General features: G+C 32.1%; 3 non-coding genes across 3 annotated transcripts; 1 reads left to right on the top strand and 2 right to left on the bottom strand.

The window, feature by feature from the left end:
• Nucleotides 1-2725: 2725 nt before the first annotated feature.
• Nucleotides 2726-2816, bottom strand: TRNAI-UAU (transfer RNA isoleucine (anticodon UAU)). Its single transcript is given in 2 exon segments — nt 2726-2761; nt 2779-2816. It is a non-coding gene; the product is annotated as a tRNA-Ile (tRNA).
• Nucleotides 2817-3375: 559 nt separating this feature from the next.
• TRNAI-UAU (transfer RNA isoleucine (anticodon UAU)) lies at nt 3376-3466 on the bottom strand. Its single transcript is given in 2 exon segments — nt 3376-3411; nt 3429-3466. It is a non-coding gene; the product is annotated as a tRNA-Ile (tRNA).
• A 938-nt stretch (nt 3467-4404) lies between these two features.
• On the top strand, nt 4405-4477 carry TRNAV-AAC (transfer RNA valine (anticodon AAC)). The gene has a single exon. It is a non-coding gene; the product is annotated as a tRNA-Val (tRNA).
• Nucleotides 4478-26839: the final 22362 nt, after the last annotated feature.

Below are 26839 nucleotides of genomic sequence, written 5' to 3' on the forward strand. Positions count from 1 at the left end.
ATGCGCTAATGTATGGTCAAATCTGATTAATAACGTGCCTCTGGATTACGTCCACCATTCCGACTCGGAAGCATTTCATCCTGTCAGATTTATCTGTTGCGTCGTTAATGGAATTCTTGAATATTCGCTCCGTGCCTATATGTTTTGCGTTACTAATAGAAATCTCTTTGCCGTAAAATAGTGAACTTTACATTTAGGAACAACAGAGTTACGATTGAGTTAACATGACAAAATCAGCGAATCTTCTTCTGGAATAAAGAAATGAAATATTTGTAGCGGAGTAGGATATAATAAGTTTTACAGAAATATCACAGGCAGTGGCGTAGCGTGGTGTCAGCCGCCCGGGGCGGAGGAAAATTTCGCCGCCCCCTTATATAAAATACGGGGAATCCCTACAAGTCAGTACAGACGGTGTTGTCAGTCGCTACAATGAGCAAGATGTCATTATTATACATTCATTGAAACAAAGAGGATTCTCCATTTACGTCACAGAATAAGTAATGAAAAATTCCGTGCTCATTTCAGTCGGTCCGAATCGTAGGTGCGACAAAAATATGAAATGAAATGGTTCAAACTTTTACAAGATATTATTATTATTTATTCTGAAAAAATGCCGCTCCCTTAAAAGTGCCGCCCGGGGCGGGCCGCCCCTGCCGCCCCCACTACGCTACGCCACTGATCACAGGGATAATTTTTTAAATTTTTTCTGAATGAAAAAAGACGCAGTTAGAAGAAAGGCACAGATTAATGCTGTACAAAGGCTTTGGTTTTATTTGTCCATTTTCATTAATTATAAAAGCATTTTAAGGTTTGAGGAATATTTTATTTCCAATAAACAATAATATCCGTCACTGTCTCTGATAATGCAGTCTTCAGAACAGATGTCAATCAAAAGCTCATGGCATGATTTCAATTTTACGGAAATGTACAAATTCTCAAAATCAATGACAGTACCCGTCTCTTCATCCACCAACGATAGACCTTGTAGTTCAGTCACAAAACTTTGTGGATTACTAGTAACAAAGTTATTGTTCTCAAGATGTTCGGTTAAAAACATATCCAGGCGTTTTCAAGCTTGTAAGTTGGCCCCTTGCATTTTTTCATACTGAGCAAATTGTAATAAATCGTTGTGTCTCGATGTTTTAAGGTGATTAAGGTTGTGGTAATTAGAATTTTTATCTGAGTGTTATTGGTGATATTATATCTTGTTAATAATATACGTAGTCTGTATGAAAATATTTATATTTGTAATCTGTACGTGAGAGAGCTAAAGTTGAGATTTTTCTCTCAAAAATAAAATTTCTAAGAATGAGAGCTTCATCATTTCTTTTACTTTATTTTCTCGCGTTTAACCGCCGGCTTTCATTAGTAAAAGAATTTAAATAATGACCTGCTTTTAAACGCGAAGACATATGGTATTAGGGGGACATGAAGGGTACAACTTCTCAAAATCCATAACAGTACCAATCTCTTCATCCACCAACGATAGATCTTGTAGTTCAGTCACCAGGCTTCGTGGATTCCTAGTAAAAAAATTATTGTTCTCAAGATGTTCTATTAAGAACATATTTAGGCGCTTTTCATGCTTGTAAGTTTGCCTTTTACATTTTTCCACTGCTGATCTAATAAATAAATTGCAATAAATTGTTTTTTCAGTGCTTTAAGGTGTTATTGTGATGATTAGAATTTTTATATGAGTGTTTATTAGTGATATTATATACGTAGCCTGTATCAAAATATTTACATTTCTCATCTGTACACGTGGTAGCAAGAGTTGAGATTTTTCCCTCAAAAATAAAATTTCTAAGAATGAGAGCTTGATTATTTCTTTTACTTTATTTTCTCGCGTTTAACCACCGGCCTTTATTAGTAAAAAAATTTAAATAATGACCTGCTTTTAAACGCGAACACATATGGTATTATATTATTTACAATTAATAAATCCCGCAGTAAAGTCGCAATTTATCAGAAAAACATTCAAAAAAATCAAACATTTACCATGAACAGTGTTTCCTTCAGAAAGTATTCTGGCTATTTTTTTCCAATCTCAGGGACATGGCAAATGCAATTTCCAATTTGATAAAATACAGAAAATCCAAACACTTATCGATAGCGACCTCTCTTTTACTTAGTTTCGGGTGAAAAAATTGTCAATTCTCGAAACAGTAGAAAAAGACAAAGACTTTGCTTTTTAATTACATTATACAAATCAAGTTTAAATTTAATTTCGAAACGCGATGGGCTTGAAAGTTTGGCGTGTGTCAAGTCTTGAATTGTGGCTTAACGACGCGACAGGTAAATCTGACAGGGCGAAATGTTTCCGGGTCGGAACGGAGGACGTAATCCAGAGGCACGTTATTGACCAGATTTCGCCATACAACCTGATTCGATCCCTGGCAGGCACGACATAAATTTTTTTTACGTCTTTGGGAAGTGTCGCGAATTTTTAACTGAATCTCCGCCCGTAATTCCGTAGACGGCCCTTTTATAGTTTTCAGCCAATTTACCGAGACGCATTTTACTTGCTTGTAAATACCTCTGCGCTTCTTTAAAGTCGCTCGAATTGGTAAGAATTGCACGCCCATATCAAGTGCGTCGGACACCGAATCGACGATTGCTCACTATGATGAAGGGCGAACAGAGCAAAAACTATACGCGAAAGTCAAGCGCCCAGTCCAACTAATCGGCCGATAGCAAAAGACAATTATAAAAAAAAATTGTCTTATTCCCCAGGTGAGGCTTGAACTCACAACCCCGGCATAACTCACAAGTACTGCTTATAAGTACCGTGCGCTAACCAATTGCGCCACTGGAGATGACGCTTTCCCACACACGTTAATAATTATCAGCATTTTCGTTTGCGAAGGTAATCGATCCCGAACGACGCTTGCGATAAGCCAACTCGTAATAAGTAGGGTTTTCGACCTGTATTACGAGTTGTCTTACAAGACCTGTATCAGGATATGTATTAAAGGATTATCTAAAGCTAATTTTTAACGAGTTAACTAGAACATTTCTGCAGGTGCTTGTGGGGTAGTGGTTATCACATCCGCCTAACACGGGGAAGGTCTCAGGTTCGATCCCTGGCAGGCACAAGGTAAATTTTTTTCGCGGATTTTTGCGTTAATCTGTGCTCGGCGTTCCGTAGATGGCCCTTTAACAATTTTGAGCAAATACATCGAAACGCTCATCGCTTTCCTGTGAAACATCTGTGTGCTTTCTTAAAGTCGCTTAAATTTGTAAGAATTGCGCACCGGACACCGAATCGACGTTCTCTCGCTATAATGATAGCCGAACAGCGCAAAAAGAATACTCGAAAGCCGGTCGCCCAACCCTACTAATAACGAAAGGAAATTTTAAAAAGAATTTGTCACATTCCCCAGGTGAGGGTTGAACTCACAACCCCGGCATAACTCACAAGTACTGCTTATAAGTACCGTGCGCTAACCAATTGCGCCACTGGAGACCGCTGTTCGCTAAAAGATGTTAACAATTACCAACATTTTCGTTTGTTAACCTGAAACGACGCTCGCGATAAGCCAACTCGTAATTAACCTTTCACCTAGCGTCCGTGTGTTTTGTGCGTTCGCTTTCGGCAAAGGTCAGACTCGAGTTTGGAAATAAAAAGCAAAAACAGCGCATCGAGAGTCCAATGAAATTTGTGTTAAAAATTGCGAATTTTGGAAACAAGTGGGCAAAGCCCCTATTATGGAATAATTTGTTAAACTTAATTCGCAATTGTCGAATTTACAGCAACGGGAACATTTGTTCAATGACTTATTTCTGTTTCATAATCTGGAAACGCAGTGATGTCTCGACCGCAGGTTCACTCAGTAAAAATCAATTTGCGTTTTACTTGTGGCTATCCGAACCAAGAAAGTGCCTCCTACTCTCTGAAGATTTCGCCGAACACACATGGAGGATCCCTGGACTAAATTTGCACGCTTAAAGCGAAGCTCTACATGCATTTTGCATTATATAACAGTGAATATGTTTATTTACACAATGTGGATAATAATGAAAGTAGTGTGAACGCTTTGTATGAAGTTAAAGATAAACTCGGATTTATTATTACCGGAGAAGAAATCGTTTAGTCATGAACAAACGGGCAATGAACTTTTTGTAATTACGAGTATTTTCCATACGAAAGCGCGGAGTTTCATGCACCAGACGCAATTGTGAGAGAAATGTAATCCCGGCTTTGTCTCCATTCATAAAAATGATTATTAAGTTTAAATTTAATTTCGAAACGCGATGAGCTTGAAAGTTTGACTTGTGTCGAATCGTGAATTGCGGCTTACGACGCAACCGTTAAATCCAATAGGGCGAAATGCTTTCGGGTCGGAACGATGGACGTAATTCAGTGGTACGTTATTGATCAGATTTGACCATCAACCAGATCGAGTGCTTGTGGTGTAGCGGTTATCACATCCGCCTAACACGCGGAAGGTCCCAGGTTCGATCCCTGGCAGGCACAAGATAAATTCTTATATTTTTTTGGAAAGTTGTCTCATTGTATTGTGCAATGAATGAAAATAACTGCATATGCATTATCTACCATTTCGCTGTATCGGAAGAAAAATTAATTTTTAAGTTTTCCATTTTGCTGTATAACTCTCATAAGCCATCCAGCTGAAGTAGTACGCATTAAAGTGATGATTCAAATAATTGATAACATCAATCAGTCAAAAATACAACAAAAATATAAATTATATTGTAATTTAGTTACTCATTCGTTTAAAAATTTACTTGCACAATTTAGTCAGTTAACTGTATGTATCATTTCTAAACTAATTATATGATAATATAATTTTCCATGTACTGCATGTACTCGGATGTTGAGCTACGTTGATTTTCTGTTTGAATATGAACTACTTTTTTTCGACATTTTAGTTCGACGAGTAATACAATGCTCTCAGTTAATTGGTGACTAACAGTCAATCACCATTCACTGCTGTACTTTAGTGATAAACATAATATGACTACGTACGACACATTTCATAAGTTCACTACACAGTCACAACCCGTGAGTTTAGAAAGCGTAATCACTGGAGTGTTTGATCAAATAACTAACCGTTGGTGGCTTATCTCCTTATTTTACTCATGACAAGCGAGATAGCCTGACTGCCGCCATTTTGATAAAAAAGCAAACATGCCTTTATTCATAAATGTTAACCAAATGTTCTTGAAATCTACTGTTTAGAATTTCGAAGATCTGTGAGGTTTGAATTGGTCTAATTTCGTACAATAGTTGAGGGCCCGAAAACACGCGTGGAATCTGGAGGCTCGAATCCAAGGCCTGTTGATACGGTTTTGGAGCTAGATTAGTAGCTAGACGTATCACAAATTACATGTTTCATCATCCGCGTGACATGGCCTCGCCCTGAAGGTGCCGCCAACTTGATCACCGCAAACCTCGGTGCCTGGTAAGTATGTATCGTGTAATTCGTCAGTCAGCAATATTTCACCAAATGAAGATTCTGTGATATCCTCGACTTTACTACAACACATCCTTACAAACACCTCTTACGATAACTCACAATTGAACCATTGTCTAATTTGTTCGTTGCATCCATTCATTTACATATTATGCGTCATCGCTGTAAATGACGCTTCCCAAAATCCTGCCCCTAGGTCCTCGTCCTAGGGACCGGAAACGTCACTCGATTATCTCGAGTGACGGCTAAAGGGGCTCTGATATACTAGATATACGCACTATAGTTCTCTTAATAGAATTGATTCATAATCACAAATGTCTATGGAAGAAAGTCCGTAGACATTTGTGATTATGGAAATTCGTTTTCGGAATTGTTTCAAAATAAAGTTTGTTCTTAAAACTGGAATAATTATTTATTTTATAGTTTATGTGATTTTATTATTCTTACTGTATGTTTGTCTATTCGTACTGTCTCTCATTTGTTGGCTATGAAAAGGGAATAAATATATTTATGACAATAAGAAATCAGGGAAGTAACGTTCAAAGATGATTATTTACTGTTACATATAACAATTCAATGTGATATTGGGTGTTAGTTTTAATTAATTAATAAATTTTAAATTTATTTAATTGTTTAATATGTTGAATTATTCATAATATTCTTACAAATTTCCAAATGTAAATCGCTTTAAATTTATTTTTAATAGAGGAGAAAATGTACACTTTTATTAATTAATAGAAAATGAACAGACGGATGCACAAACCAATGTAATTTTATGTAAAAATTGTGTTGATTCGGGGGAAAGTTTATTCAGACGTGAACCAACAATTATCAGTGTTATCAAGTTGCTTCGCCCACAAAAGTTGTTATTGGCGATTGGTTAGAGAACAACTAAATTTCCCAGTGCTTTGCTTTCTGAGCATATACAAACTATGCGAGATATGTCATCTTTAGTCATTGGTGGAATGATCATGAAACTATGTAATAAGATCGAAATTTCAGTTAGGTTTAAATAAAAAAAATATAAAAAATACACTAACAATGAGTTGTGTAACTTATCCGGCGAAAAACACTAAGATACAATAGCACGAAATTAAAATTGTTTGTGGTGCCATCTATTATGAAATTTTGTTTAAAAACAACTTTTGCATTATTAATTATTATAAGTAGCAAAAAGCCTAATTTTTAGGGTAAAAATGTGTTTTATTTTTTTAAAAAATGTAAATGATAATTTTATAAAGTACGGCCAAGGTCCTTAAGTTGATTTGAAAAATTCGGTATAAAGAGAACTTATTAACATCAGTTCCAATCAATTATTATTAATGTAATTCAAATAAATTAAATTTGGTTTGAAATTCGATTTCATGTTTTAGTAAATAAACCTATATTGGATATAAATTTTTGATGAGACTGTGTCTCGTCTCTAAAACGGCTCTGTTGTCAACGTCTCTGTTGTCAACGGCTGCGCAACTTAGAGGTATGAAGAAGTACATTTCAGGAGTTTTTATTTATAAGGATAAATTAAAATTGCATATAAAATGTGACATTGTTTACATTTAACAGTCTTCTTGCTTTTTTTTTCTTTTGTTCTCAACTCTGATAGATTTTTAAAACTTTACGAATTAAATGCAATTTTATTATTATTAAATTAAAGAAGATAGGATAGAAAAATGGATTAATTAATTACATTTTCAAAACTATTGAAAGGTTTTGTTATATGTTAGATGAAACTAGTGAAAAATAACTATGCAAAAATTTTAATCATCAGTAGCGAGACACTAATAAATGAATAAAATGTTATTATGCAAGACATTTAATGTAACAATGGATAGCGCAAATGTTTTAATATAAGTGTGAAGAGACGACCCGATACGTCAGACACCATTCTAGGGAACCACTCTCGAAAAACCTAGGAATTTTTCGATGGTGTAATGGTTTGGTTCGGTTAATGGGAGATAAATGCCTCCTGGAAGGACTTCCTATGGCTATTATTCGGGTGTTATATACGTAAAGAAGACCCGAAAAATTTCACATGGTCAGCCCGTTAGTCAGATGCGAACTCGTGGTTTTATCCATTCGGCCATCGATGGATCTTTCGGGGATGGTCGGCTCCGGATATCAACCAACTGCTCGCTCCCATTGTGAGACTGGCCGAACCTATGATGGGCACGATTAAGGGTTCCTGTTAGCGTCCAAAGGGGGAAAAGAGTCAAAATGAAAACAAATGATTGATTTTTATACTTAAGAAATTCAAAATAATTCTGCACGTGTTTATACTGTATTATATGTATTACATAATATAAACATTTGTAAATTGCATACATACAGTATATCTATAAGAATTATTTTTAACATTATTTTACTGTCTTTTATCTTACGTTTCGATTTCTATACAAATCACAAAATTCGTATAGAATTACATTGTATTAAAAATGTTCCACGGACTCGTAAATAAAACAGAAAGTAAGTCATTCGATTGTGACTACCAGTATCACTAAATTGTGTTTTTTATACATTTACTTACCTATAATAAATTTATGGAGTAAAGAAGGAATGTAATCTAAAAATAAAAATAAAATTAGACTTTCTTTTATTACTATACGCTTTCCGCCTACGTACAGTACGTTCATAGTAAATGTTAACACCAAACACTTCAGGAAAGAAAACTGAAAACAATACTTCTATTAATTCAGTTAATTCTGTTTGTAAATCATTGGTTACAAGCAGTTCTTTCATTAACTTAACTAGCTTTAATAAATCACACAATGATCATCGCTCCACGATATTCAACTATAAGGTAATTTCAAAATCCTAATTTTCGGTGGTCTACATTTTTGGCACTTTGATACACTGAAAAGCTTCAATTATAATGGGGGATCTCTTTCGTAACCGGTAACAATAGGCCATCCAAAACAGTTGTTTTAAGGTTTATCCGAGATTAAGGAATCTGAGGCTAAGCGTCACTACTTTCTCAATAGATTCACCAATAATTTAAAATTAGAAACATGCAATTTTCCCGTTTAATTCTAAAAATAATTCTATGAATTAATCATCGAAAGTCAATGTAATGAATGAATTTTAAAGTAGCAATTATATCATCAAATTTTTCAAGACAGAAATTCTTGTTAATACTTTAATAAGTGATTAGCAATTCTTCTTTTGCTATGGATATTTATAGTTCATGCATTTTTTTTTAAATAAGCTTTTATAGCTTAAAACAGATTTTCTGATAAGTGTAATACGTTTCTGTTACAAACAGAAATAAACAGTAGCCAGGCAAAATTTTATTTGTCACGAAACAGGAAGATTTTATAATAGAAACGATAGAGTCCTACCAGAACAGATTGGAAATATTTTTTTTTTTTTAGGAAAAGAAACATTCGTCACGTAACTTTCTTTTTAAAAAAACAGATAAATCCAGGTCCTCATTTAACGTTATAAGTGAATAGAATGGGTTGATTAATCTTAGAAAAATCTATTCTACAGCGAAGCGAATAGATTTCTACCATAACAAATAACTGAAGAGTGTTGACATCCTTTCACACAAAAAAAAATAACTTTAAATTGGGATAGTAATCAAATATGCAGTTTGTTTTAACGAAAGAAAATGAACAGACCTACTCTAGTTAACGAAACAATGAAGATACAATGTTTTGATTGATTCTATACACTTTAACACAGTTTACTTTCAAGCATCAAGAAAACGGTAGTGTTTAGTTTTTGTTTTAGTTTTCAATTTCGATAAAATAAACAATAACTTGTTTTAAAATTCATTCATAAGTAAATAATTCTTCAGTCTTAACAGCAGGAATGATAATTTTTTACATAACTTTTTTCTTTTATGTTTATGTAATGTATTGCTTGTTATAATTAAAAGGAAAGTGATTAAATCTATTGATTTTCATAAACTGTCGAATATAACGTTTTTCTAGTCATTTTTGTCTCATGAGAGTGTCATGTTTTTACTTATCCTCCCCATCACGTGGAGGCATTTACAATTCCCATATTATAGTACGCTTCGTGTCCGATAGCATGTTGACACGTAGACTACATGTTCCTCCCCCCTTTTATCAAGTTTTAAAAATATTATAAATAGTATTATCCAAATTTTTGTAATATAATATTTCCTATTTATTCTTTTAATATTGAAGAATAATCGATTTTCATTTCTCGAATTTATTTACTTTTAATTGTTTTGTGTAGTTCAACGTTATATAGAAAATTGAGTTACAACCACTTTAGAAACTTGTCATATTTCGGTTTAAAATAAAACGATAATTTATTCGGTTACAATAGGAACTTACTAAAAATAAGCATGGGAAGACGGTGTCAGGCTGTACTTCTGGGGGATTCGGGATTTTCCGGATACGTCGGGCCTCGTCTCCAAATATCAAGTCGCACCATTATCCACGATGGCCTTTAAAAAAAGGCCCTATTAATGCCCACAAGACGGAAAACGCCAAAAAAATATAGTCTAATCTATACACACGCATTAATATATCAGTCGGGTTTTACATTTATAAGCAATTTTTATATTTGAGAAAGGAATTAAAAATTCGTTTAAGCTTACAAGAAATTTCGGGCAAAGTATTTTAATTTCTCCCTTTATTTTAAATCACCCGAATAATTTGTAAGGTTTTTTCGACGGAATGTATGTAATTTTAAAAGTCATATTATAAAAATATTTTAATCAGCTTTATCAGTACATCGCATATATGCGAGGATGAATAATTGTTAATATTTTTTAAATCATATTTGTAAACATACGTCATTGATGACAGTCTTTAATAATTTAAAAATAAATTTGCTATTTAAAAAATAAAACATGTAACCTACTCTCCAAAAAAATTAACGTCATAAGTTTATAATAATACAGTAATAAAATTAGGTGAAAGAATAATCTATTTATATGTTTATATTTTTAATCGCATTTTGAATTTTTTTTCCTTTGTTTTTTCACTTATATTTTGAAAACCCGTTAATAAAAAAAGGATAATTTTTTTTCTAGTTTTCTAATTTATTTATCTACAATTTATACTTTTTATTTTGTCCATAAAAAATACACGTGTAAATGCATGCATTTTACACGAACGTTCAGTCTCGGAGAAGTTAGGACCGTCTCCCTCCCATGCCCACGATTGACATGGAATAAAGTTCTCTTAATGCCCATGGGAAGTCCAAAAAAAAAGTATCGCGTGCACTGTACATTATTAATTGTACAAATTTTAACTAATTCTAGTATTTTATAAATGCTAGCCTTTTCTGTATGTCAATTCAACTACCGTACGCTTTTGTGATTATTAATTTTATAGTATAAACTATAAATACGGTTGAATCTCTTTAAAAAGCGGCCATTCTTCGGGAATTGTTTTAACAAAAAGGCATTTTTTACGTTCACGTCAGCGGTTTGATTGTATTAAACTTTTAAATATTTGAATCCTAATCTAATCCTAAGCATTTACCTATTTAAGAAGTAAACAATATATTATATTATATATATATATATATAATCTCAGAGGCCCGAATGGATTTCCTGGAAACAAACCATTGTCGTTAATATAACGTTTATGGAAGAAGAAGATAAAAGCTATTCTTGAGGCAATCTCCCAATGTAATATTTAGTGCGTGAAGGTAGAAAGTGTAACGAACTTATACTCCTCCATTGGAAGGAAAGATATTTAAATTTTATTAACGACTTTTTAAATATCTTTCGAATGTTTTTTAATAAATATATAACCGTTTAAAAAGATTTTACGGTAACGTTCTAAGCGGACAACAGCCTAGCTTCAAAGAACAAAATGTATACATAGCTTTATTATTATTATTATTTTTAGCTACACGAATATAAATTATTAAACTAAATCTTAACTATTTTTAAGATTTAAAAAAACGCGTATAAATCAAGAACCCGGTATCCTTATTATATTTATTGAAGCGTACATATCTAAAATTAAATTTAAAAAGGTAAAAATACAACGTACAAACTCTCCTTGTTTACGAAGTTTATATCGATAAGAAAATAAAATAACGATTTTTTTTTTCTTGGTATATAAATTAAAAGAAATTAATTAATTACCAAGCAAAGTAGGATAAAACACGCTAATTTTATATATAGAACAGTATTGTAATTTTTAAAAGTAAATAATAAAAAAATAGGTACGTTATCTCTTATTGGCTTAAGTGCGAGGAGAAACACGAAAGTGTACAATGTAATTTATACTTTAACGATTCCGATGAAGATGTTTTTAGCGTATTTCATCATCAGGAAACTTTTTGAGCTAGGATCTTGGAACTGATAAGTTATCTACGATGATAAAACTCCTTCCTCAATTTGCACGATATGCACATCGAGAACAAATTAAATTCTTTCTAGTTCAAGTAAATTTAATCCATTTTCTATAATTGTCTTGCCATTTTCTTTTATATTATATAATCTTTGTTTGATATGTATGTAAAATAGGATTGATTTTATTACGAAGCAGTCGTTATTTTTACGAATGGAAGCCGTGTTATTGTTCTGGTTCTGTCTTATATTTAATATCAGAAAAAACTTCGTACTTTAAGAGAAGTATGAAAAATAAAGAATTTTTAAAATTTACTATAAACTGGCAATAATTCAAGGACAGGAAAATATTCAGGAAGTTTAACTTCTAGTACGAAAGATGTTTGACCTTACAAAAAAATTCGGTATTCGTGTTTCGTGTGGCATTTTGATTCGCTGCTCTTGTATTAACAACTCCCTTTATTAGTGACTTACAGTAAGGAAATTATTTTATAATTAATAAATTCTTTGTCAAACAGCTCGATTCATTACATTTAACGGTTCGATTTGATCTTGATAATGGTATTTACGAGATCGTTCGTCTCTTTTCTAATTGAAACAGGATCGTTTCCAATAACTGTCATCTATTGATAAAGTATTATCTGATCTGATTATCCTAGTTTAAAAGCTAATCAGCTATCTGATTATTTTCCTTACTTCAATTTACGTTCATGTTTTTCAAACGCTATCTACATCAATGTTCGTTAATCATAATTCCGCTATTCGAATGAATGGAAACTTTCCATTTATAAAATTAACATTTTTTAAATTGAAAGCAGCAACGTAAGTCGAACCTATATCACAGAGGAACCCGATGTAGAAGGAGCAAACTTATATTCACTGTATATAAACTCTTAGATATTGTATAGACATGTGTATAAATCACATTGAAATCTTCTTCCTATTCTTATGTAATATTTTAATTAACTTATTTACGAAGGTGAGGAGGTCGACGCTGTTTGTAAGTATAGAAACAAGTTATTTCAGTTTTAAAAAAATAGGAAAGTTTATGAAGTTAAACTTCCTATTGCTTGAACAATTTAATATTTGAAATCTTGCTGAGATTTTTCTCTTTTGAGGTGAATCCACTAACAATTTTAAAATTCAGGTTATTAATGTCTGAATTATGAGAGCTTCGATGTTATCTAAGTTGTTCACTTGTCTAATTTGTGATCATTTTACCGTAACAGTTTTGAATTTTAAAATTTTACTATAATCCGAAGAGAGAGCGTGTGTATGTGTGTGTTTATTTTGTAGATTTTTATTTAATTTTAGACTTCGAAAACTAGTTATTTACAAAAAGAATTTGCTTAATAACGGCCTGAAAAATGAAATTTAAACCAACTTATACAGATTTTCTGTTTAAAAAATAAGCTATAACTTACGTAAACTACAAAAAAAAACAATCCATTTTATCAAAATATAAATATTTTCTTGTAATTCGTTTTAATTAAATGTTTAAAATTTGCAGAAACATTCCAAAGCAAAAAGGGTGCTTCATAATCCGTCCTTTACACATGCCTCAGGAACGAACACAACAAAGACATACGGAGGAATCTATCTTCTTTTTCTCTTCTTTTCCTCAAAAAAGCCTCAGAAAACGTTCAAAATAAAGGTTGACTCCGCTTTCTGGGGGTCTCCTCAAAAGAATCTTAGAAAAACCTCGAAATAAAGATCGACTCCTCCACCTGACTTTTCGTACTTGAGGTATGTGAAAGAACGAATTATAAAGACACAATTTTAATTAAAATTTTAAATTTAAACTTCTTTCTTACACTCATTTTATCTTATTAAATAACTTTTTAAGAGCTCTCGTTCGTTTCAAAAATGGAAATTTGTGAAACTAAATGCTTTTCTATAAAAAAAATAAAACCGAAACAAAACTTAAAAGCTCAGAAATTCCATTGTTACTACAACATTTAATCGGATTTGATTAGCAACAATATTAAAATTTTAACATATTCAAAGATTAAATATTATTTTTCCTAGAAGGAAAATGAATAGTCGCTTTCGTGATCCTATCGATTTACTCGAGTCTCTATTGTCGACGTCTATTTTCGATCGAATTAATTTTAAGCTGTAGAAAATTACAAATTTTTCTATTCGAGATTAAATTAAAGTTTGCAAATACTCTTCATTTAGATACATTTTATATTACTTTTAAATGGAGTAACACACGGTGGATGGACACGATTCATTGTAAAAAGTGAATTTGGAACTTAATTAATTGAGGAAAGTTGAGAATGAGTACACAGTAAGATGTTTCGTTAGCGTATTTTCTTTTGCTAATCTGAGAAAATAAGGTTGTAGGAACTCGAGAGAAAAATAAGCACGTAAAACTAATTCCACAGAACGTAAAAAAGAAAAGTAAGACAATGCGATGCTTATACGATGTAAAATACTAACAATAAGTTTATTTTTAAATGCCACACAGAAACTGGTTCTGTGGGAACTGAAATATTTTAATCACTTTCCGTGTGAAATATCTATTGATTTTAGTAAGGATTTAAAATTATCATCCAGAGATCGTCTCCGACGTTAGTAGGAAATTGCATTATTTTATGCCTGTATACTGTTTTGTACACATGCAATATGAATCGTGCATCAAGTTGTGTGTCACATTTCGGAAAAACAAATCCGTTAAAGCTTAAATTAGAATAATGTATGGTGTGTTGAACTGTTTTAAACTTTTTAAATCTTATTTTCACATTAGTCTTCTCGTACTACATTAAACTAGATTATGACAATTTAATTCTTTATTTAAACTTTTGTCGATTGGACATTAAGGAAGTAGATAATTTTTACAAAATTAAAATCAATTAGAGGTCGTTAAAATCAATTTTTTGATCTTTAATTAAGTCTCGAAATCAGAAAAATTGATCATTTTTAGCTTTAAGTATTGCGAACTATAATAAAAAAAAGAAAGAGAAGATCAAAAACGAAGTTCTTTGAGTATATTTATCTTAAATTCTATTGATGAACAACCACAAAGTTTTTTTAATTTGTAGGTATTAATCATAAAAACTATCAATTTACGAAAGTATCTAATCCATAAAAGCTGTAATCAAAATTAAATTTAAATAATACAATATAATAATTTCATTTTTATAAAGCGATGCCAGAAAGTTTCAAACTTCCTCAGTCAAAACCAAAAATTATCAAACAAAAATAAATTTAATTTTGAAATATTCCAAAAACTAAAGCATCCTCCACCATTGTTCAGATTTTTCCTTAAGGAGACCCAATTCTATACACGTAAAAATCACGGTCCTTAATCTAAAATGGAAAAATCTTGATTAAAATCGATTGTAATCGAGTGAGTCTATCTGAATGGCCGCAATCAAGGCCAATGGGAGTGAACACGTGTGTTTGGTAGAAAGCAGACAAGTCTATACCGAAGGCGGTTTTCTTCACTGGTGCATGACGCCTAAGGATTGGATCAGGGCAGATATTCTCGTCTAGATATATCGCTTTTCCTCCCCGGCTTCGAATTCCCCCCACATTATAATAAATGAATGTTGACACCAAACATTTACTTCAGTTGTAAAATAGTTCTCCATCGAGTTTGAAGTAGAAGGACTATACATGGTAAGTTTGTAAATTTCTAAGACGTTACATCAATTTTAAAACTTTAGCTTAAAAACTTATAAACTAATCTTAGTTTAATTGTTCTTATTGTGTTTCTATATCAAATAGTATCAAATTTGAAATAATTCCAATAAATTAACATTTATTATAAAGAAGTTTAAGTGACTAATTTAAAGGTTTTATAAAATTTAATAATAGTTTTCTATATAAAAATTATAATAGTTTAATTCTTCTAACAAACTTTTATGTTTAGTCTAGTGTTTTAAGTTTTGGTGGAGTCTGTCTGTCTCTCGGTCAGGAAAGTTTGCTGAAAATTTAAATTTGATTTTACATGCAAACAGAATTATAATTTAATTTTAAAATTAAGACTTAAAAAAAAGCTTTAATAGTTTACTAGGATGCAGTTTCCTCCTACTCTGCAGATGAACAAAAGGTCTACTGCTAAAAACAATTTTGACATGGTTGTTAACTTCATTTTTTGGTCAATAAGGAAGTAACGTAGTGTCAGACACAAATCTCTCCGACTCAGAATTAAAGAATTCTGTATTATTCATCGAATACCAATATCATATAATATAAGAAACACAATGTATAATTTCTTTAGCAAGATATCTCTTATAACTTCTAGCTACTCTTTAGAAACTATAGAGTCTGAATATATATATGCCTGAAACATTTTAAAATTAGAAAAGTTCAACACACTTCATTATACATTAATGGATATATTTATCTATTGCATCATATCATAGCCTTAACACTTAAGGATATTAAGCAATAGCCTTAAGTGTTACACTTCAATGACATATTTTAATTTCTGTTTCCTGATTTCACCAATTCTGTTTGATAAGTTTATTCGACCGTAAAAGATAATTCTATATTATACATATTTAACATATAATTTTACTTTTTTTCCAATTCTTCCATCCTCTAAAGAAAGGAAAATTTTTCAAGAGATAAAAATCATTTTCTGGAACGATGCTTGTGTCAGATATTAAATTTTATATATTTTTTTTAACATTATTAAGTTCAACAAACAGAAGTAAATAGAGACGGATGGAAGAACGAAACAATAGAACTTCCTGTTTCAATAATTACCGTAATATAGTTCTTTTTTATAATTTTTTTATTATGTTTGTGAAACGCTCCATTGATCAGTTAGGTCTTAAAATTTGTCATCCGTTTGTGGTGATGTTTGTTTTGTTTTATTTTTTTAATGTCTGCTTTCGGTTACGTTTGTTCTCTCTTTTTAAATGTCTCACTTTTTTTCGATTAATTTGACAATTATTTAGCAATTATCCTTATTAAAGGATGGATGGATCCTTTCCATTTACTTTCAATTCTATTAAGGCTTGTGTTATAATTCCTGTTAGGCATTCATATCATTATTAAAATCACTTTTACACCTAAGATAAATGGTATGGAAGAGAAGTTTCAGTCATCAGTTACCAGTTGTATTTATGTCGCACGTTTCCTCTTTTTTTATCAAGTGAAACGGATTAAGAATAGACGTGAAAGCGATGATAACAGAGAAATTACACTACAATGAAATCTGTATGAACAGGACTCGTATTTTTTTCGCTTTGGTAGGCTTCCGTTATGAACAGGTTTAGAAAATCTCTGCATTTCTAAGAATTTTTCCCGATTTTTTAGGCAGGTTTCCGCTTTGGACAGGTTTTACTGAAGTTACTTTCGCGTATACTCGATTTGTTTTAACGATTCTTCTTTGCATTAATTTTGTATTAACAAATACTTTTACGAATTAATAAAAACATTTATTTGTGCTTTTACATTTACAATTTTTGATTCAATATAACACTTTAATTAATAATTTGAAGGAAATGGTGAGATAAAGCGCATTTATTTTGTACGTTTTTATATATTCGATCTATGAATCAATTAAAGAAAACATCAAATTACAAATGACTTTAACCTAATTTTTATTAAAGAACTTCTAAACGAATTGAAATTTTATTATAGCCTCATAATTTAATGGCATCGTTTATAACTTTTATCAGTTTATAAATTTGAAATGTAATTATTTAATTACATTATTAAGTAAATTATTAAAAAATAATTTCATTTTAATTATTTTAATATAATATAAAATTATTTATTTTAATTAATTATTAGTTTTTGTTTTTTTTTTTATCTTTTAAATATTATCACTCCATATTCTACAGAAATTTAGCAATTTGGTGTGGTTTAATCATCAAAATTTAATATAAATTAATTTATTTTACGAGTTAATAAGTAATTATATTATTTTTTTAAGTTATAAAATATTTTTTGTACACTTCTGAAATAAATTTTAAAGAAATTTGGAAGAAAAAGTAGTGTATATAAATAAGTTTTTTGGAACTTTACGCTTTCAAAAATAAATTAAAGAAATCCGAAGCTCAGAAGTGGGAATTGTTATTTTAAGTTTAAAAATACACTGCCCATTGTCTGTACAAATAATGAATTTATTTATTTTGATTAAACTGGTTCTTGCATGAAATTAAATAACGATGGAAGAAAAATAACTAGACAAAAGTGATTAGTTTATAGAAACGAGAGACGAATTATTTTTGGAAACATTCTTTTCTTACTTTTTATACATCAACTACAAAAGAAGATTAAGTTTTAATATTGGAAATTATAGTAATTCAAGTGTAATTCGAACTTCAAAACGAGTTTTCTTCCGCATCTCGCCCTATTTATCTTTAACAAATGTAGTGTCACGCAATATAATTTAGTAAAAGCGTTGACCGTTACAAAACTTAATCCTAGAATAATCAGCACCACGCCTATTAATTATTATTATTATATTTATTTCTGATAACTGTCTATAAAAATAGACAGAGAAAGTAAAGGTAAATCAATTATAAAAACTGCAATTGTTCGTCTTTTGTAGGATAGTATCGTATTAATTTATATTTTAATCTAATTCTGATCTTTTTTTTAATATATTTTGCTTGAGGAGTTACCTGTTATAAATACTCCATAAAGTATAAAAATAATCTTAATTGTATTCTAAACTGTGAGAAAGTTTTGGGTCATGTTTAGATTAATATAAATATATTACATTCTGCACCCTTTGGCATATACCGGGGAAATTTCTAATTAGTATTTCTGGTGCTTCCGATTGTTCCATTTCTCCTGTGATTCACGAATAATTGAAAACAAATAGGGAAAATATTCGGACTATCTATCTTTGAGCAGAAAGCATAACGGATTCACTTGTCAGGGATATCTCTAGAAAAAGTAATACAGAAAAATAAGGATTTGCTGATAATATCTCTAAGATCTTATATTATAGTAGAAAGTGGATTTTTGCCTGAGGAAATTGTTTCCGTATTTGAATAATCAGGTCACTGACAAACAGTTGAGTAGTATTCTATGTATCGTGGTATAGGCATATATATATATATATTTATATATATAAGTAAAGCATTGTATTCATGTTTATTACTCCTATTTTTGTAAACTAGCACAGAAGTTCCGCTTAATATAATCAAGATCTCTTCTAATGATTCTTGTATGACACGTGAGAATATGCATCTATGATCTTTACATGATTTAATTGCTGATATTTTTAAGAAGAAAGTAATCATATATGCGTGTACTTTTATAAATATATTTATATTATTTTGGATATTTAATATTTAAAATTTAATAGGAAATTTTATAGGTAATTAATTTAAAAAATTAATTTTTCAAGGCTTCATCAATATATCTCTACGCTGTCATCTCCATATTTATTTTCTGTAGAAGTATTAATGGTGAGAATAAAGAATCAACTCAAAAAGAGAAAAGACAAACTTTCCCGAATTTTAATGAAATATCCCTTAGTCCTTCGGGAGGGACTAATTTGTTATATGATCTATTAGGACTAAGAAGTATTCCTTCATTAGATTATACTATCCCGACACTTCAACTACCTTTGAAACTTACGCAAAAACCGCCTGAAGCATCTGAAAATAAACCAAATTTCAAATCGACACCTCGACCGGCACCACCTTTGCCACCTCCACCTCCCGCTGTTCATTCCAAACAACAAAGTAATCCTACTAATCAGTATACCCAACCTGCTGCATCTCCATACAAACCTCCTTTTGAGGCATTACATTATCCACAATATCAAGTAGCTGAAAGACCAAAAGTGGTTCCAGTAGCCGCTGTGGGATATAAAAAGCAAGAGACGCCCCTAAACAGCAGACAACCGGTGCCTCAATTCATAATTATCAGTAGACGACCTCTTCCTTCTGTCGACAATCTCAGACAGTTGCCGGTTCCTCAGCAACCACAAGCTCATCCTCTACAACCTCCTCAACAAAATGCTCAAATAGTATATGCTGGACCACCTAGAGTAGCTATTCATGAAAATTACAATATTCAAGAGTTACCAGTAAATCAAGGTGCACCTACAATTATAAAACCACAAGACAGTCAAGTTGTACAGAATGAACAAGTGATAAGAGGACCTCGGTACTATCTTCCTCAACCGACTAAAGGACACGAAGGATATTTTGGTCCGTTTCAATTTGCTCCAGGATCATTTGACGCTCTTCTAAAATCTGATGTTTCCTTCCTCGATCATCTTTCGGGCAATGTAAACAAAAGCGACAACCCTCAATCTAGTGTAAAAGATGAAAGTTACAACACTCACGATGTTCCAAATCCTCCTCCACCTCCTCCTCCCCCATCTGAACATCAGCCATCTATAAATGAGAAATATTACAAACCCCAACAAGTAAACAGTTATTCTGAAGGATCACAAAACCCTCATATTAATTCTGGACATTTATCCCAAACTGTCGAAGAAAAGGAACAATCCTATCATAAACCCATTCAGATTCAAGACTCTAAAGTTAACGAGGACAAAGACAAGACTTTGAATCCAAATATATTCGATCATAGATATTTAGCACAACAACCACCACCACAAATTCAATACACAGATCGCAATCCAATTGGACCTATTTATAGAATTATACCACAGTCGAATCCTCCTAATGTTGCTTATCACACTCAACCTGTAAATAATTACAGAACACCAGTGCAATACGCTTCCGCAGTACAACCCAACGCTCAAATTTTACCCGTAGCTTACAGACCTGAAATACAGCCAAATTACGTAGCACAACTGCCTTACAGACAACAGATCCAATCTGTTCCTTATGTTAATTACAGACCTCAGGAACAACCTCAAATCCATCAAATCAATCCCGTATCTAATTTCAGACAACCTTATCCAAATCCTAGCCAAGCATTAGTTAATCAAGAGTATGCTGCAGTACCTAACCACGCTATCAATCAACCTAAAATTACGGTCGTGGGCTCTTATCCTAATGGATACACAAGAGGCAGGAGTGCCAATGGGCACATTGTCGAAAACCTCGAAAACCATAAAACCGAAGAAGAAGTTCAAAGGCCAGAAATAACAGCTCAACATCTGAAATATGAACGGGATAATTATCACAATTTGCCAAAATACAATTCGGAAAAATCCCGGAAATTCGATGACGATACTAGATCAGAAAAAAGCAGAGACTATAACGAAGATCACGAATCCGAGCAACAATCTTCGAACGATTACGATAAAGACGACGATAAACCGGATCAGTACAGAAGTTACAAGAACAAAGAAGAGTATAAACCACAAGAAGAGTCACATAATCACGAAAACCATCGCTATAATAGTAATACTCGATCTAGAGACTTCGACGATGACGATGAGCCGTTCGACGAAGAGAGCTCTTCGCATCGTAGAAGTAAACGTCAAGTAACAAAACAGTATAAAACATCTTCTAACGATCCATCTGTTCTTAAAGTATTTCGCGAAATCGCGATTAACGATACCGATGGTGTATTAGTGGACGAACGATATGTCCGAAATAAGGAGGGAAAACCAGTACACGTTTATACTCAAACTCAACCTATTACGTACAGCGAATCCTCCACAGAAGCGGCACAAAATTATGAACTTCCCGTTCCGGATGAAACTAGCAAAGAAGCATATGCTACCCCTAGTAATATTGCTACATCGACACCTAAAACGGATACTTCTCGTGACTCTACAATTGTTCAAGAGGTGCGAATCAACGTGAATGACGATGAGGATAAACCGGAATGTGCCAAGAGCAACAATATCCCAATATGCACCACGGACGATGATTATCCAAAGTAAACAAATTTTAATTGATCGATTTTGCTAATTTATTCATTCCTGAAATTTATGCATTTACAATTTTTCAGAGAGAAAATTTTGAAGGCCCTTTCAGAAGAAAACAATTTTCTCAGTAAACTGAGCGGAGTTACGGCATTATTTAATTCCAGTAATGCTCCTACTAACGGACAAGTCCCTCCTATAGACGAAAATAATTGGAATAACATATGCCCCAGTGTGGTATCACATATAACACCTTTCAGAGCAAGAAATCTGAAGGGAGAATGGAAAATTATTGTAAACGTCGAAGAAGTTAAGCAAAATTTGAATATCGAAACGTGTCTGTAAGTATTTGTACAATTTTTTTATTATTATTATTTATAATACAAATTAAATCTGTTAAATAAAAGATATTTATCGGTGATTCTTAAATATTTTGAGCCCTCCTTATTAAATTATAATAGCGAGGTTGAGGTCGAAGTTTTAAACGCGAAACGTGTACGTCGGACGTTCGGCGCCGCTTTCCTGTAAGCCTAGAAGTTTGACAATTGTGTTTGGAAAGTCAGTCGAATCGTGTTCGACATTCCAAACGCCATTGTCAAACTTTTAGGCTTACAGGAAAGCGGCGCCGAACGTCCGACGTACACGTTTCGCGTTTAAAACTTCGGCTTCAACCTCGCTAATATCATTTTACCGCACGTCAACAGATGGCGACATAAATTTTAAATATATTTTCTATAAAATTTTATTATAATTAATCATTTATATTAATAAAACTCGTAATTAATCAATATATAAATTTTAATTAGATAAAGGGCGTATTTTTATTTATTTATTTTTTTAATAATTTTCAGGAAAGTCGGAGAAAGGTGCAATCTCGTCCCTCTGCAATTCAAGACTCAATGCGATCAGAAATATGCAATATTGCATCTTCTAACTTTTGACGATAACGAAGGATTAATGATCGACCAATTTTTGGTTCCAGCAGCATGTTCTTGCTCAGTGGCAAAATTCATTAAGTGATATATTTAACAACGATACTCGATTAACTTATTTACAACATGATAAAACTTGTCCGGAATAAAAGAAAAAATAACCCGAATTATCATTCGCAGATAAATAATTATATATATATATATATCTTCTAATTTAAAATTAGAATTAGAAAATTTGTAAATATCATAAATTTTCTCACGTCATCTGATAAGAAGTGGAAACACCAAGTTGCGCTCTTTTCAGTTACTCCCTTTTTACATAAATATATAGTTTTATTCTCATTTTATTAATTATTGTATAAATATTCAATTCTTTTACCACTGTTTTTATTATAAACGAAACGATTTTTCATTAAGTGCAATTTAATGGTACTTTTATAATAAATATATGGTTTTGTTGTTTGTGTGTTGATTATAACTCTAGTATAGATATAAATATTCGTATGGGTACTCCTGTAAATAATATTTAGTGAATTGAAAATATATTTTGAAAAGATAAAATAGAAATGAATTAAATAGTAATTTAATAATTTGCTTGGTTGGCAGAAGACATATTTAAGAATTAGTCAAATAACGTATAATTGATTTAATTTACTTAATCTTAAAATACTTATCTCATTCTAGTTATTCTATTTAAAAGTTATTTTGTTTTTCTTTCATTTTTATTTAATTCTTAGTTTAGTCGACTGCACCAAGTAATTATTTTAAACTATTCTTTAATTTGATTATTCGATTATATCGCAAAAATCAGTTACAGACTGACAATTAGGAGTTCCAATTTCTCGTGAGAAAAAAGGGAGAAGCTAAAAAGAAACAAAAAAAAACACAACACCTCGTTCATTTTTCAAAATAGTTACTTACAGTTTTCTTTTCGGAACATTTTTTAAAAAATAACTGAAATTCCGAACAATTGGCAACCCTTAAGAGTACGTCTTACGAGATAGCGACTGAAGGAGAAAAGAATCTTTGTAGGAGCTTCCACTTCGCGAGGAACGGATGTATTGTTCACAAAATGGCGGCGAGACGACTTCGACGAATGTTCGCCACGGAAAACAGTTTTCTACATTGTATTACCGAAATTTTTTGTAGGCAAAAGACACGGGAAATTTATAAATTTATGCGCTAAACGCAATTACTCAGAACATGCACATTCGCTTGTGTCGGTTTGTCCACGCTGCCAGATGTACAATAAGGGTGCGACTATGCAGGCGCGAATTTAGTAGCGAGCGAGAGGTTGCGAGCGATATAGTTCTCGCAAACGAAAACATGCACAAGCGAGAAGCAAGAAATATCGCTGGCGAGAGCGAATTTCTGTTTCTCTCACATATCTGACAGGTTTTGATATTTATCGCTTCTCGCTTCTTCTCGCCACATATTCTCGCTCGCTCGCGTCTGCATAGTCGCACCCTAAGCGTAGGTCCTACGTGGTAGCGCTCAGAAATCGCTACCACGTAGACCTACCGTTATTGTACGTCTGGCAACGTTATGTACCATCAAACAGTAGCGACGACTCGGAAAATTTGTAATCACGCCAGCCGGAATTAGTGAAGGAACCGGTATGCTCTATGTAACCACATTAACACAGTTAATGTATCTTCAGTACTTTTGAAATGAAAATGGTGAAAGGGCCTTTTAATTCTCCTTATACAATCTTTACTAAGAGAAAAATGCCAAATTTAACTAAATCAGGAATTACATAGTACAGTACTAGCTCTAACGCTGTTCTGATATTCTGCGTTGATTCTGTGTTTTATTTAATATCTATTTTTTGGGTTTTCAAATTATACCTAAAAATATTTTTATTGTTAAAAATTATAATAAATTAATTTATTGAGATAAACTACGTTTATACTAAATTGAAAATAGTTATACTTTACCTTTTTATGGTGTCTAAAGGAACATCAAAGAACAAATTAAGACTTAAATTTGAATGTAAGCAACAGTTTAGATCATTAGAGAAAATTGACAGCTTTAGACGAAAAATTTACTCTATTAGTTTTTGGTATATCAATTATAATTAAGTCGTAATTCATTTTCGAATATTTCAGTTTAACACTCGTAGCTAAAATTTCACAATAGAAATAAAAGGAAATTTTATGCCGAGACTAAAGAATAAATTGTCTTTAGATTCCAATGTAAGGATTAAGTCGAAATTAATATAATTATCTTCCAGATCACTAGAAGCATACACGACACTGTCTAAAATTTGCATTAATATTGAAATAGAGAACATAAACAATATCAGGTTAATATTAAACTATAGTGAAAATATAGAAAATTTTAACTGAATTCTGTTTCGAGTCTCAATCTAAAATAATCCAGCCACGAATAGCGTAACTTAAAACCCTCTATTTATAAAACACTAACTTGTAAGACACATTAGCACGAAAATTGTGTGGTGCTATCTATTACGAGATGTTATTAAAAAATAACTTTTACATTATTATTATAACGTAGCTCATATGACATTTTGACAGATATGAGCTTTTAAAAATATTGTAAATGCCAATAACGAGTACAGTTTTCATTAAGTCCGACCCCACTCGAGATATAACACTTAACTTCGTCTATCTCCACACTTCTTTGACCTTTAACCACCAAAGCTTAATAGCTTCAGTGCCCCAAAAATGAAAAAAGAACAGTGTTACATGCTTTTTCTTTCTCTTAAAACATAATTGACAACGATGATATTTTGAAGTTTTGGAGAAATTTTGGCGAAATAATGTCACCAGGGGCGGATCTACATAGGGACTAATAGGGCTTAAGCCCTGGACTCCCAAGTATCAAGAGCCCACAAAAATTGAATTATCATCATAAATTTTTAATACTTTTTCATTAACAATGAACACTTATAGTAAAAAATAGATAATATTAATATAATAATAATGATAATTTATAGTATTATTTGTTTTATTGTAATAATGCTTCATCTAACAAAAAATGGGGCCCCATTGGACCCATTGGACCAATGAGCCCTAGGCCCCGAAAAACTAGATCCGCCCTGAATGTCACACTTGCAGTATCCTTCTCATGATTCCAGCAATGGTACCAGCAACAAAGGGATTTCTCTGTAACTGAAATAACTATTATAACGAAACTTTAAAGAATCAATTCCTCAATTATTAATAAGGTGTGTTTTCTTGTCTTGTATCGGCTAGTTGGGCATGAGCTTCTAGGCGATATCGCCCCGTGGTAAAGTGTGGCGTAATTGTCATGTAATAGTAGTTGTATGCGTTTATGATGGTCGTTACGCGGGGAATAATGCCTTCCGGGAGGTCTTTTTAAGTGTAACTGGCCCCTATTTAGGCGTTACAGACGTAGATAAAACCCTTAAAACTCCTCGTGGCCAGCTGGTTCGGGCAAGGCGTGAACCCATGACCGAACTCCCGGTGTTCAGTAAAATTACATTGGCGCAGTTCTGGAAGGATATGAACAAAATCATTCCGTATTCTTCCGGTCTTGTATTTATGATTGGTCACGCTGTTGGCACCAAAATATGCCAGGTGCAAAGAACACGTGACAAAGTCTGTAGTTGTTTGACATAACAAGAATGTCAAGTAACTCTACAGATTTTTCTTAATATGCATACAGTGTTAATACATAAAAGTATTGAATTCGTATTTACTGTACTTAGTATACAGTAAGTTACATTTAAGTACCGTCTTCAAGTATAGGAGAAAATCCCTCTAAATCAGAAACGGACTCGTACAAGTCTTCATCGATACAGAAACTAACAACAGTATTTATAATTACAACGTATACGACGTTATTTATGGGAAAATTCATTTCCCACGTTTTGTTTTCTTCCTCAACGGCGTGATGGATAGCTTCTTGCTAGTTTCGGCCGTTCGACATTGTTCTGATTAACTCATTCCTTTGCTTACTGCAGCGGAAACGGTTTCCGTCTTCATATTTCTTCAACGTAACCTGTCGTAACCAAAATGTCAAATTTAAATACCGCTTTGTATTTGAGAGAGAAAGTGATTATCACAAATAAAACACGCTTATTTTGTAACTAAGTTGTTTGTAATCCTATAACCAATAAGTGTGGGCTTCCACCATATGAATTTGTTTAAAAGCAGAACGAAGTAAAGATGAACAGAATATAGACGTTTATCCAAGATGGCAGCGAAAAAGCTGAATTACTATTGTGCCCTTTTTTTGTATTGATTTATTAAGTAAAAATATAAATATGAGTGTCGCCATCTATCGGAAGAGAATTACACTCGTAATGATATTTATTTATTTTCTGTACTGTATTTGTATAATTATTCAATATTTTCAAACTATTTATTAATATTCACATGCTTAAAATGTAAAATATTTATTAATAATTCTTTCGTGTTTA

The sequence above is a fragment of the Centruroides vittatus genome, unplaced genomic scaffold (genome assembly GCF_030686945.1).
Source record: "Centruroides vittatus isolate TY-2023 unplaced genomic scaffold, ASM3068694v2 contig_742, whole genome shotgun sequence".
NCBI classification, from domain to species: domain Eukaryota; kingdom Metazoa; phylum Arthropoda; class Arachnida; order Scorpiones; family Buthidae; genus Centruroides; species Centruroides vittatus.